The sequence below is a fragment of the Nannobrachium achirus genome (assembly GCF_963921795.1).
Source record: "Nannobrachium achirus genome assembly, chromosome: 11".
Classification (NCBI taxonomy): Eukaryota; Metazoa; Chordata; class Actinopteri; order Myctophiformes; family Myctophidae; genus Nannobrachium; species Nannobrachium achirus.
In genome coordinates, this window is record NC_137820.1 from 7,366,154 (window position 1) to 7,381,455 (window position 15,302).

A 15,302-nucleotide genomic window follows, 5' to 3' on the forward strand; every position below is an offset into this window, starting at 1 on the left:
TTCTGCTGCGTGGAGCCTCTGACCAAACACAAGGGAGAAGGCGAGCTCCACTCGATCCTGCAGACCGCATTGATGGTTTCACTAGCAAGCCGTGCTTAATTTGCAGAGCTGATGATCACAGTGCTCTCTCTCATTGCCGGGAGAAGAGACTTTGTTTCCACTGCCACGCCCCGGGCCATTCACGCCGTGGCTGTCCACAAAAGAAGGCTGTCCCGGAGCATCAGGGAAACTGACTGATCTGCACATAAGGGAGGACAGTGCAGATCAACCCAGTAAGCCTCCCACCAGCAATGAGAACCCAGAAATGCAAGATAATGAGTCCCTTTATAAGTTTTACAGCAGTACGATTCCCTCATCCAAGAAACTGATATTTCAGGGATCCCAGAGAATAGCAGAGACTAACAGCCTGTTCTACACACCTGTGTCTGTGAAGAATGGCCCCACTCTCAAAGCACTGTTGGACAGCGGTTCAATGGCCTGTACACTAAGTGAGTCTGCTGTTGAGTCCCTGCTTGAGCATTGCCCTGACATGAGAAAAGACACAGCTGATGATTATGTCATTATCGGCTGCGGTGGACACCGCGTTTCCCCCAAAGACATGTATGACCTTGATGTCACCGTTTACGGATGTAGAATGATCATTCCAGCAATGGTTGTTCCAGGTCAGACAGAACAGATGATCCTTGGCAGCAATGCCATCAAGCACATCCTAACTCAACTGAAGAGCACCGACGGCTACTGGAGACTAGTTTCTTCGCCCAATAATGGTCAGTCCGATGACCACTGCCAATTCTTGTCACTGCTTTCCAACACAGAGAGATGGAGAGGTGATTGCGTTCCAGATAAGGTGGGAACAGTGAAGGTCAAAAGTTGTGTGACACTGAAACCACAGAGCGAGCACCTTGTTTGGGGCAAGTTACCCGAGTCAGCAGTGATGTCAGCAGGCAGTACAGTGGTCGTTGAACCAACACAGTCTAAAGCCAGACCCAAACACATACTAGTCGGAAGAGTCGTTACTCCTCTATGGGGAGATCGATGGGTGCCTGTTAAAGTCATAAATCCAACGGACAAAACTGTGGTGCTGAGAAGGAACGCCAAGATAGCGGATGTGTCTCCCTGTATTGCAGTAGAAGACCTACCTGAAGCGGACGAAGTCAAGTGCAACGTGCAGTGTGTACAGAGCGAAGACGTGCAGCCAAGGTCAGAAGAGGACATGGTGCGTGCACTGGAGGCTCTGGGCCTACAAGATCTTGACCTGAAGTCGTGTGAGGTGTCGCTGCAGTGGAGAGACAAGCTCCTTCACATCATTGAACAGTACGAGTCAATCTTCTCCAGACACAAGCTGGACTGTGGAGAAGCTAAGGGGTTTGTGCATCGCATCCACCTTGTCGACGACAAGCCGTTCCGTCTACCCTACAGACGCATACCACCAAGCCAGTATGAGAAACTGAGAACGACACTGAATGAGATGGAAGAGAAAGGCATTATCCAGAAGTCGAGCAGTGAATATGCGTCTGCGCTCGTTCTCATATGGAAGCGGAATGGAGAGCTCAGAGTGTGCACTGACTTCAGATGGCTTAACGCAAGAACGGTGAAGGATGCCTACCCACTGCCTCATCAGGCCGACGCTAGCTGCACTCGGTGGGAATGCATTCTTCTCCACAATGGATCTGACATCAGGCTTTTATAACGTCCCCTTGCACCCTGATGACAAGAAGTATACAGCGTTCTCGTCTCCCTTTGGACTACATGAATGGAATCGACTTCCTCAAGGCCTATGTAACAGTCCGGCAACGTTCATGAGGATGATGATGTCCATATTCGGTGACGAGAATTTCACAAGCCTGTTGTGTTACCTTGACGACCTGATGGTATTTGCGCCGACTGAGGAAGCTGCACTCAGACGCATAGAGATGGTGTTCGCCCGCCTCAAGGAACACAACCTTAAGCTTGCACCCAAGAAATGCTTCTTCCTCAGGAGGACTGTGAAGTTTCTTGGGCACGTCATCAGTGAAGATGGAGTTCGAACTGACCCAGAGAAAGTGAGAGCCATAAATGACGTCCAAGTTACTGACCTCATGGAATCTGATGGGAAGACGCCTTGCCCTAGTAAGATCAGATCGTATCTGGGCATGATAATGTACTATCAAGGTTTCATCGAGGCATGCTCTGCGAAGGCAAAACCGTTATTCAAGCTCACAGCCGAACCTGGTGCTCAGCGCAAGCACAAGAAAGGTCGCAAACCTGTCAAGAAAGGAGGTCAGGTCAAGCTGTCACCTGCTGATTGGACCGACGCCTGCCAGACCGCGTTTGAGACGCTGAAGCAAGACCTCATGGAGAGTGTCACTCTAGCTCACCCTGATTTCAATGCCCCGTTCATTCTCGCTGTCGACGCATCCTTTGATGGGATTGGAGCTGTCCTATCGCAACTGCCGCCTGGTGGAAAAGTGGCCAGACCAGTCGCCTTTGCGAGTAGAACCCTTTCACGCTCTCAGCTGAACTACCCTGCTCACCGGCTTGAATTTCTCGCCTTGAAATGGGCAGTATGTGACAAATTCAGTCATTGGTTGAAAGGCAGACACTTCACCACATGGACTGACAATAACCCCTTGACGTACATTCTGACCAAACCCAGAATTGATGCGTGTGAACAGCGTTGGGTGGCGAAGCTCGCTGCATACGACTTCGACTTGAAGTACATCCCCGGCCCAAAGAACATCGTAGCCGACGCCTTGAGCCGTGAGCCGTTTGTCCAGTCGTGTGTGGGTCATCGCCTTGTGACCGAGCCCTATACCTCGCTGCTAGAACGAGTCAACGGTGTGAACGACAGAACTGTGCAGGAAGTGTTCAGAGTGTCCAACAACTGTCAAGCTGTTGTGGAAGGTGGTGAAACGTCAAACGAACCAGTGCAAGAGGCAGTTCCACCAAACACGAGTGGCTCAGTTGCATCGGAGGAAGTCGCTGCCATCCTCACTGCGCAGTCCACTGGCGGTGTGAGTCATGTGCTTGGAACAGATGTTGTCCTTGATCTTCTACAGAAGGAAGACCAGTCCACTGCACTCCCACAAAGTCAGCTTGTCGGCCTGCAAGAGAATGACAGCACTGTAAGCAGAGCCATGTACTATGTACAGAGACACAAGAGACCTACCAAACGTGAGAGAGCTGTTGAGTCGCGTGGTGTGATCAAGCTACTGAAACATTGGAGTAAACTCACCATACAAGATGGTATGCTGTACAAGACAAAGAAAGATCCCCACATGAACAAGAAGATCTTCCAGTTCATTGTGCCCGACTCATTGAAGCAGAAAGTTCTCCATGGTCTCCATGACGCAGCAGGTCACCAAGGCCAGCACCGTACCTTGTCTCTAGTGAGGCAACGGTTCTTCTGGAATGGCATGGAACGTGATGTTGTGCACTATGTTCGGTCCTGTCATCGTTGCATAGTTGGGAAGACACCCGAGCCACACAGCCGTGCACCACTGAAGAACATTGTCACCTCTGAGCCTATGGAGTTAGTCTGCATAGACTTCTATAGTGCTGAGCAAGGGAACAAGTCTGTGGATGTTCTAGTCGTGACTGATCATTTCTCCAAGATGGCACACGCCTTCCCATGCAGGAATCAGACTGCCAAGCAAGTCGCCCGTCGTCTCTGGAATGACTTCTTCCTCATTTATGGTTTTCCCCGTCGTATTCACTCCGACCAGGGGGCTAACTTTGAAAGCAAGCTGATCAAGGAGCTTCTAGAGATGGCCGGGGTACAGAAGTCCCATACCACACCCTATCACCCCATGGGAAATGGTGTCACAGAGAGATTTAATAGGACCCTAGGAGATATGATCAGGTCCCTTCCCCCTCAGTCCAAAGCAAAGTGGCCACAAATGCTGCAGCAGCTCACCTTCTGCTACAACTGCACGGAGCATGAGACGACAGGGTTTGCACCATTCTACCTTGTGTTCGGGAGAATCCCTCGTCTCCCTGTCGACGTCATGTTTCAGCATGCTCTCACTAATGACGCTGTTGTCAGTCACTCAGACTTTGTGTCCCAACTGAAGAAAGATCTACACGAGGCTGCTCAGATTGTGCAGAGGAACAGTCTCAAGGAACAGACTCGCCACGCTGAGCTGTACAACCGCAAAGTCAAAGGCTCACCCCTCGTCGTTGGAGACCGAGTGTTGATCGCCAACAGAGGTGTGCCAGGGAAACGCAAGGTTGCAGACAGGTGGGAGTCAACCCCTTATGAAGTCATGTCAGTCAAGCCTGACATCAATGTCTACCGTGTCAAAGATTGCCTGACGGGCAGAGAGCGAGTCGTCCACAGGAATCTACTGCTCTCTGTTAGCTTCCTGCCCTGTGAAAGAGACATGATCAGTGTGTCAGCACACTCGGAATGTGATGATGCTGCACATGGAAGTGATCTATGTCCTGATATACCTGACGTGATGGAGGACAGTGAAGTCCGTACAGTCAACTGGCTGATGCAGACAGGTGATGATGAGGTCCATTCAGAAGAGGAGGACGACGACTCACTCGACCAGATGTCTGAAGTTGCCCGGTCTGACTCTGTCACAGTCACTGAGTCCAGTCATGAGAGTCATCCAGCCCCTGAACAAGATGATGCTCACTCTACAGTCGACAGTACGGAGGGCCCACCAAAGTGCTCTGAAGGCGTTGTCCCCCCAGACTCCCCTGACTCGGCCCCTCCTGAGACTGTCCATTCAGACAAGACCCCTGTTCCCACTGACCCTAAAGACTTGTCCCCTCCTGACGACAACCCTCCAGACGTTGTCTCCCCGGACATTGACTCCCCAGACACTGACACCCCTGAGGCAGCTATTCTAGACAATGACTGTTCAGACGTTGACGTTCCAGGCCCGTTAGCTCAAGTGATTTGCACGCAGCCTGACCGTCATAATCTCAGGGATCGTAGGTCCATTAGGCCTCCCAGACGCCTTGTCTGTGAGATGAATGGTCAAGTAGTGGATGAGGATTTTGTGTCCACAGTTTCAGTCAGTTCTTTCTTTAAGTTCTTTAGAGATGCACTTTCTGTTTAAGTAACAGGGTTATGAGAGTATGTAACCAAGCAGTGTCTAAGTAGTACTTGAACATACAGGAACAAAGTTTTACAATTCAGAGGTGTAACAGGCATCTCTGAGTCTGTGTTTAGATAGGAGTTTGATCGCCTTCTTTCTCTGCATACTCCTTTATGGGAGAGTTTTTAAGCTGACATGTATCTCAGTTTTGTTCCTTGTAGTGCACAGTATTTTTTTTTCTTTTACCTCAGAATATGCACTTTTGTTTTGTTTATTTTGAAGAGTTACACTTCCCATATTTAGCGGAATTTCAGGGGGGTGTATGTAACGGGTGAGGAAAGACCTCATTTATTATGGTGAAATTCCTTGCTAAAATATGTATTATAGTTTTGTCATACAACAAGTGGTCACACAGCGCCCACTACTGGTGTCTATAAATAGCCCCGGAAATGATTCATTGTCAGCAGTTCGTTGTCTCTCTGCTGACGGTGAGTTATGTTTTGCTACTGCTTCTGCAGAAATAATTATAAAGTACATTAAAACTAACGTGAGATTTATTCTAAGATGCAGTCATGTAACAGCATTGCACATGTAATCTCAGTGCATTACGTTTTGTATCTGTTGTAATCCAGGACGTTAGTTGTATTAATTAATTATTTTGTTACTGAGTCAATGTTGTTTTCCCCTGTAGAGCCAAAACCAGTGGAGAGGCTAACCACATATTGTGTGTGTGTGTTCTGTGATCACTCACTGCAGGTAACTTGTTGTTGCACTACGTTTTGAATGTGTTTTACTAAGTCAGAAAAGTGTACAAGTCTGTATTGTGTTTGTTGACCTTGGTCGCCATTTTCAAGAACAGCGTGGCAGACTGTAATTATTCCCAGCTCCTACTAGAGGGTGCTGTAGGACAGACACCTTTTTCATTTATTTGGTCACCAGTCTGTATTTTTGTGTTCTCTCAATTCATTTTCTATTTCCTATTTCATTATTATATAAAAAGGATGATGTTGGTTAAAAACAAGTTAAAAGCATATTGTATAAAATTCATTGTAATAGATTTCATGTTAAAAACCACTATACGATCACCTGTTAAAAAGAGAAGTGTAAAACCATATTAAGAAAACACTATACAATTCATCTTGGGAATGCATTTCATGATAATGTAAAAAAGACAAAGATGTTATAATTGAGCAGTTCGTTGTCTCTCTGCTGACGAGCCAAAACCAGTGGAGAGGCTAACCACATATTGTGTGTGTGTGTTCTGTGATCACTCACTGCAGCTACTACATAAAGAACCCATCATCTCAGCAGTGCCTCTTGTGTCTGATTCTTGGTGGGACGGTTACACAACTGTTACACGTATATAATTTGCATTATGACTTGTTAGAAAAATCTAAATGAAAAGAGTTTTGATGAATAAAACCATGGTTCATGCTTTGTTTCTGTTTGACGAATTATGCATCAATAACGAACCTTTTCTGCTATACATGTATGAGTTTCAAGCCAATTATTCACGTCCGAGCTAAAATCAGGATAGAATTTCAAATTCCCCATGTAGGCTAACCTAGAAAAACACATTTAGTTCAAGTTTCTACCTTGTTTAGTCAAAAAGATTTGCACTTAAATAGATTTAAGCCTTGCAGTGGCGGCCATGTTGGATTCCTCAATTTTGAGCCATTTAGGAACATTTTTGAGCATTATATACAGCAAATTTGGATTCAGCATCCCTTAATACCCCTAGAACAGTTGTATATAATAAATATTCGCAAAATGCCTTCGGGGTTCTGATTTTCTGAAATTTGATCCTGTCTATTGGCTGTAAAAAGACCAAAGTTGTGTGTGCATTTTAAAGTTTAAAGGACAACTTTAGTTTTTTACAACAAGGGTTCATATTTTAGATTGTAATTAAAGAATATAAAAGATGAGTGTTAAATTGATTTCATTTAGTTCTTTCTATTGTTTTAGAGATTCTTATTTCAGTGGTTGGGGGCATGCGTACAAGTGGCTAAATATGTCATTTTACACAGAATGAGCCCATTCCCAAGATACAACGCAACCATTCATGGTTGGATGTGACTTATGGTGCTAGAAGTGTTACTGTAATTAGGAATAAAGAAACTGCTGGCTTATTGTGTCTAAAAATACATATTTAGCCACTCGTACGCATGCCCCAATGCGTACGCATGCCCAACATTTTAACACGGTAAACGTGATAAAACAATAGAACGAAGCAAATGAAAACATTTTAACACTCACTTTTTCTTTTCTCTAATTACAATCTAAAATATGAACCCTTGTTGTAAAAAAAACAAAGTTGTCCTTTAAGTGACGTTGCTAGGCAAAAGTATGTCAGAGTAATGTGGGGCCAAAGTTTCTGTTTTTTTTTTTTCAGAGTCCCCCATTCAAAGTTAATGGGATTTTTGCGCGTCGTTTTTTACAAATTATGTTGCCATGGTAACGCGGATCGGAACGAAAAGTAATAGCACACCATTCCCGGCCGAGCCGCACATTTTGATATATATATTGCGGGGGTGGCGTAAATCGTGCGGCAGTTATTACGTGCTGAAATTTCCACTGGGTGAAAAGAGAGATTATCTGACATATACTGGTAGAGTATATGACAGTTTATTTACAGGTATACTGGGCATATACCGACATTATTGGGTATATACTTTTTGAGGGATATTCTGGAATATTCCTCTGTATTCAGTGATAATAGGTGATATACTGCCCCCAGCTAGACAAAGGCACACCAGGGGGTCTGGTTCATTCCTTTGACCAACAAATTGACTATTTGTTTAAAGAAAGGGGAGGAGGGCAAACAGCCCCCCTCCCAAAAAGACACATTTTAGTTTACCTTGGATATCCCAAGTATAAAGGGCTTAATTCACATTTTCAAGTAATTACAATGTTGTAAAAAGTAGAAACTTGCAATCTCATGTACTATGATGACATTCAATGATGACTAATTAGAAACAGTTGTATAAATACATTTTACCTTATACTCTGTACTTAGTCCGTTCTTTCCCCCCTCTACAACAAACCTCTTTTTGCTGAAAATTGCCGATCTACAAGCTCACAATGTGTTGCATCATGACGCATTGTGAGCTTGTAGATCGGCTATTTATTTCAAAGTCTACTGTACATAAAACAGACGCTGTTTCTGACCTGGGTTCAGACAACAGTTGACGCTTTTAAAAGGGGACTTAAGACATTTCTTTTTAATAAAGCATTTGCCTAGATGGTCCTTTTGGATGCCCTGTGTGCTTTTAATTCTTCTTTTTTTTTTACTTAATGTTCTTTTAAATCTTCCTTGAGATGTGTCTAATATGTGCACTGTTCTTAATTCATGGAATTAACAGTTTTTACCATGTTAGTTCTTTTTTTTATAAATCTTTTGCTGGCTTTGTTTTGCCATTTTAATGTAGCACTTTGAGATTTGTTTCAAATATAAAGTATGTTACAAATAAAATGTATTATTATTATTATTATTATTAACACCATGACAAGTACAGTAGCTCAGACCAGGCTTCCTTTATTCTGTCTTAACCAATCACTTGACTTATCAGTGTGAAAATGTGACCAATCAGGTTTCTTGCCACCACCTTTGAATTCTAAGTGCCTCACAGTCTGGCTCTCTGGCACAGTAGTAACTGCTTGCTGAAGAAGACAGAGAGGAGAAGTGTTACTTAAACGAATAGATAATTTTCAAACTTTTCGGTAAGTTGCAACTACTATAATTCTATGTAAGTAGCCTATGTTAGAGACAGGTAATAGTAGAGACATGTAACCATTTCTCAAAGCATAGCAGCTAACTAAAATAGGTGTTTGTTTTGTTTTCTGACAAATTAAGGGGGACAAACATTGTTGATTAGATTATATTAAATTAGGTTGTATTGCTTGTTGTTCTCACATCATATTGTCTGTATTTATCAGTGACCATGTCTTTCAAACCGTGGACTGGAGGCCTTTATAACCACTTTTATGGGTTTTAACCACTTAAACATTGCATTGCATGCATTGTGGATCCATTTTGTATTGTCCCTCTGCACCAAATCTCTTCAACAAACACTGGGTGAAAAGTAAGTGAAATTATAATTATGTCTGCATATGGCTGTATGTGTCCACCAAATGCAAGAAGGCATTTATGCTTAACTAACTTTGTGAATCATTCTCTTTGTTTATAGGAGGCTGTAAGACATTTTCACAACTCGGAAAACAACGAACACAAACTATCCCCGCAAGAAAGGTAACTATTTGTTCTTTGTTGTTCTTTGCTGTATCACTGTGTAATTAAACCAATTAAATAATATCACATATTGTAGGCTAGTAAAAAGACACGCTATTAAAGTGCATTGGCTATTTGAATTGGGGGGGGAAGGGAAAGTGCATTGGCTGGAAGGGAAGAAACGGTAGACTGTGGGGGAGGTGTGAGTTGTTTTAGGGGGTGATTTCTTCACAGGAAATGCCTTTTCTGGAATACAAACTAATGTGTTGCTTCTCTCAACAGTATCAACTCACCACACAATCTTGGTGTCATGACACACGTGCTGGAGCAGGTCAGCATTGCTTTTCCTGACATAGACGGTGACTTAATAAAAGGTAAAAAATATATAATTTCCCCATTAATGTCCTGTGTGTTTGTTGTGTTTTTTACTCATTTAGCTTTGAAGTAGTCACGCATGGCATGCTGGACCAGTTCCTGTTTTGACTGAGCCTGTGATGTGATGGGAACGTGTCACTGTTACTGCATGTCATCTTTTCGACACCGACTCTAACCCTCACCCTAACCTTAACCTCTGTGGGTGCATTTGTCCCTGCCGACCTTGCGTGGAATAAACCCTGTTACTGACCCATAATATCAGACTGGTTATTCTAAATATCTTAGTAGTCATGATACTACATTCCTCATTCCTCGTCTTCTATTCCTCATTTTCGTGATAACACCTTTGAACTGGTTTAATTAGATTGTGTTTGTACATAAACATCGAAATACATCCTAAATGCATTTTCCTTGTATTTTAAGCTGCCTGCAGGACCCATTTTGAGTCTTTGAAAAGGAGCCATCGACTGGACCAGCCAGAAAATGCTCTCCGCAAAAAGAAATTGACTGTCAATGAAGCACCGACAAGAAAGACCAGGGTAAGTTTGGAACTGTTTTTTTTTTGCTGTTGTTATTATGTTTTACATGTTGTATCAATGTAATAATGGTAATTAAATACATACAATTAATTGCTATTCTATGTTTTACAGTTGCTGACCACCAGGAGTGCACATCTGGAGACAGATGAAGAAGAGCTGTGTGCATGCTGGGAGCTGATGTCAGACAAGGATGTCTATGTTGTCCAGTTTGGACGGAGAGGAAATGGGGACACTGTTCAGCCAGCGATACACTGCACAGAACTGCTCATTTTTGTAATTATTGTCCCCTTTGTGGGAGCAGAACTGTTGACAGTCGCTGTTACATTTTCATTTCGAACATTCGAACATTTTTTACGCCACCATTTTACAATGTTTTTCCCCTTTTTTTTACAATTTGTTGTTTCTTCTACAAATGTTTTCTGAATGCTGCATACTGTGAAGTTGAATATTAATCTGTTGCACATAGAACACACTGTGAAGATGTTTACAAAAGTTAAGTACAGTAGCCTACAGTACAGTAGCAACTACTGGAAAAAATATGCTGTTGGCGTATAGAATATGTCAAACTGTTTGCACATGTACATCTGAGGATGCTCTTTTCTTTTCCTGTTGCTCTTTTGCCTTTTGCACTCTATTGCACTCCACTTTATTTTTTACGTCTTACTACTATTTACTATTTACACCTTTTTAGATTATTATTATTTTTAGATGTGGTTTGCTGTTATTATTTAGTTTTTTGATATACATGCGTTTTCATATCAAGGATCCCCACAATTGTAATTGAAAACTGACACCATGTATGCACCATTTAAATATTTTGTAACGTTATGCTTTTCTGTTGTGTTTCTCTCAATAAAAACAATTTACCTGACTGATGCCTATTCGTTCATAAATTAATTCTATGTGACACAGTGCAACACATTTTGAGCTTGTAGATCTGCTATTTTGCTATTTATTTTTAATTGGAATACTGAATAATGATTAACTAGAATATCACTTTGAGCTTGTAGATCTGCTATTTTGCTATTTAAAAAAAAATTGGAATACTGAATAATGATTAACTAGAATATAAATATACAATAATATATAATATATAATGGACCCAATGTGGAAGGGGGGTCCACGAATACCCCCCCCCCCCCCCCCCAATGTGGAAGGGGGGTCCACAAATACCCCCCCCCCCCCCCCCCCATAAACCCCCCTCCCCCCATAACCCCCCCCCCCCCCCCAGTGTGGAGAGGTCACAGATCACAGCCAATCACAGCTGGCTCAGTGCACATGCTCAGTGAAAATGCAGGTACAGGGAGGGGGAAAAAATCCCTCCCACCAGTGAGAAATCCTGGGACCTCCGGAGGTGTGATTTCACAGCAGGGGTTCACGAATACTTAAGTAGTGGTACAAAACGGCTATATACCGAACTGAATATTCCTGATTATCTGGCTGAATACCTCATGTTTATGCCGGTTTATTTACTGAATATACCTGTCATAGAATGTAGTATACCGGTCCGATAATCTATCTTTTCACCCAGTGTTCCCCCATTCTAAGTCAATGGGGTTTTTGGGCGTCGTTTTTTGCGAATTACGTCGCCATGGTAACGCGGATCGGAAAGAAAAGTAATAACACCCCATTCCCGGCCGAGCCGCACGTTTTGATGTATATATTGTGGGGGTGGCGTAAATTGTGCGGCACTTATTACATGCCGAAATTTGTGGCGACATTACTTACTTACCTACTTATGTATGTGTGTATATAAGTATGGCGGATTACAATAAGTGTTTTGCCATTGCATTGCATGGCAGGCACACTTAATTAAGTCCATTTGGTGAAAAGTTGTTTGTACTCCTTTAAAGAAAAGTAATTTTAGATCTGTATAAACAAGAATAATTTGCACTTTATTCTTTGTGGGTCAAAGCACTACAGCTGTAAGATTTTGCAATGGTCAAATATACTTAGCTATTATTCTCAACATCCGTTTTGAGGCCTCTGGTTTTAATGGTTTAAAACTTTGTGTTATATTTTCATGGTCAAAAGACTTGAAAACAATATTCTCTGCACAAAGGTTTCATAACCAACCAATGGGCACGTGCCGGCCATCCATGTAGATTGTTCTAAATCTAAAGCATGTGTTCAACTGCTTGCTCAACTCTATGAGTTCCCTTGTTCCTCACCCCTCCCATACCCTTGCTTCCCACTATGGTTGGTTATTCAGTTAATTGTGCTTTCAGTCCAACTACAGCACAGGTTTTTGTCTTACAACTTGTTAGAGTTCTGACTACAAATATATATTAAAGCTGCAAGCAGCGATGACCGGGCCCCTGCAGCTCTACCCACATCTCAAGGGGCAGCAGCCAATCGGAAGAGGGGGCGGGGCTAAGTTACACCAATTAAGGACAAGGAAAGTCAAATGACAGCACCCACAAGTTTTTACAAGAAACGGTTGATGGGTTATAGCCAAATAAAGTATTGATGAATCAGAAGAGGGGGTGGGACTAAGTTAAGCCAAATAAGGTGAAGAACTCTGAAACAAGTCAAATGACACCACCCACAAGTTTGTACGACAAACGGTTGATGAGTTATAGCCAAATAAAGTTTCGGCCTATCAGAAGAGAGGGCGGGGCTGAGTTAAACCAATTGAGGTGAATGACTGAAACAAGTCAAATGACACCACTCACAAGTCTGTACGACAAACGGTTGGCGAGATGAAGTCAAATAAAGTTTCGGACAATCAGAAGAGGGGGTGGGGTTAAGTTAAACCAATTGAGCTGAATGACTCTGAAACAAGTCAAATGACAGCACCCACAAGTCTGTACGACAACCGGTTGGCGAGATAAAGCCAAATAAAGTTTCGGCCAATCAGAAGAGGGGGCAGGGCTAAGTTAAAACAATTGAGCTGAATGACTCTGAAAAAATTCAAATGACAGCACCCACAAGTCTGTATGACAAACGGTTGGCGAGATTAAGCCAAATAAAGTTTCGGCCAATCAGAAGAGGGGGCAGGGCTAAGTTAAACCAATTGAGCTGAAGGACTCTGAAACAAGTCAAATGACAGCACCCATAAGTCTGCATGACAAACGGTTGGCAAGATAAAGCCAAACAAAGTTTCGGCCAATCAGAAGAGGGGCTAAGTTAAACCAATTTAGCTGAAGGACTCTGAAACAAGTCAAATGACACCACCCACAAGTCTGTACGACAAACGGTTGTCGAGATAAAGCCAAACAAAGTTTTGGCCAATCAGAAGAGGGGTCGGGGCTAAGTTAAACCAATTAAGCTGAAGGACTCTGAAACAAGTCAAATGACACCACCCACAAGTCGGTAAGACAAACGGTTGGCGAGATAAAGCCAAATAAAGTTTCGGCCAATCAGAAGAGGGGCGGGGCTAAGTTAAACCAATTAAGCTGAAAGACTCGGAAACAAGTGAAATGACACCACCCACAAGTCTTTACGACAAACGGTTGACGAGTTATATCCAAATAAAGTTTCGGCCAAACAGAAGAGGGGGCAGGGCTAAGTTAAACCAATTAAGTTGAAGAACTCTGAAACAAGTCAAATGACACCACTCACAAGTCTGTACGAGAAACGGTTGGCGAGATGAAGTCAAATAAAGTTTCGGACAATCAGAAGAGGGGGTGGGGTTAAGTTAAACCAATTGAGCTGAATGACTCTGAAACAAGTCAAATGACAGCACCCACAAGTCTGTACGACAACCGGTTGGCGAGATAAAGCCAAATAAAGTTTCGGCCAATCAGAAGAGGGGGCAGGGCTAAGTTAAAACAATTGAGCTGAATGACTCTGAAAAAATTCAAATGACAGCACCCACAAGTCTGTACGACAAACCGTTGGCGAGATTAAGCCAAATAACATTTCGGCCAATCAGAAGAGGGGGCAGGGCTAAGTTAAACCAATTGAGCTGAAGGACTCTGAAACAAGTCAAATGACAGCACCCACAAGTCTGCATGACAAACGGTTGGCAAGATAAAGCCAAACAAAGTTTCGGCCAATCAGAAGAGGGGCTAAGTTAAACCAATTTAGCTGAAGGACTCTGAAACAAGTCAAATGACACCACCCACAAGTCTGTACGACAAACGGTTGGCGAGATAAAGCCAAATAAAGTTTCGGCCAATCAGAAGAGGGGTCGGGGCTAAGTTAAACCAATTAAGCTGAAGGACTCTGAAACAAGTCAAATGACACCACCCACAAGTCTGTAAGACAAACGGTTGGCGAGATAAAGCCAAATAAAGTTTCGGCCAATCAGAAGAGGGGGCGGGGCTAAGTTAAACCAATTAAGCTGAAAGACTCGGAAACAAGTGAAATGACACCACCCACAAGTCTTTACGACAAACGGTTGACGAGTTATATCCAAATAAAGTTTCGGCCAAACAGAAGAGGGGGCGGGGCTAAGTTAAACCAATTAAGTTGAAGAACTCTGAAACAAGTGAAATGACACCACCCACAAGTTTGTACGTCAAACCGTTGATGAGTTTGCGCCAAATAAAGTGTTGGCCAATCAGAAGAGAGGGCGGGGCTAGGTTAAACCAATTAAGAACAAGGACTTTGAGTCAATTTAGAATGACACCACCCTCAAGTTTGTATGACAAACCGTTGATGAGTTATAGGCAAAAAAAGGAACAATCAAGTATCGACCAATCAGAAGAGGGGGCACTTCCTGTTTGGCGAAGGAAGTTTGACGCCTCGCCACGGTCACACCGTTTTACGAAAACTCACGTTTCGCACAACTTTTCATCTTTAAGGTGTCTTGTGTATGCCGAGCAAAGTTGAAGTTGATCCAATTAACCCCCTAGGAGGAGTTTGTTAAAGTGCAACACGTGAAAAAGGCCAAAAATTTGCCAAAACGCCACAAAGAGGTCAAAATGGCTGACTTCCTGTTTGGTTTCGGACATGGTGTCAAGAGACTTTTCTGTAAGTCTCGACATGATACAGGTGTGTACCGAATTACGTACCTGTAGGTGAAACCGTATTTTGGGACTTGAGGCACAAAGTTTTGTAGGGGGCGCTATTGAGCCATTAGGCCACGCCCTTTTTTGTGAATGTCAAATTGTGTACCGGTACATTTTCGCCACTTTTGATGTGTGTGCAACGTTGCGCAACCTTTTGAGTGATGTCATGTAA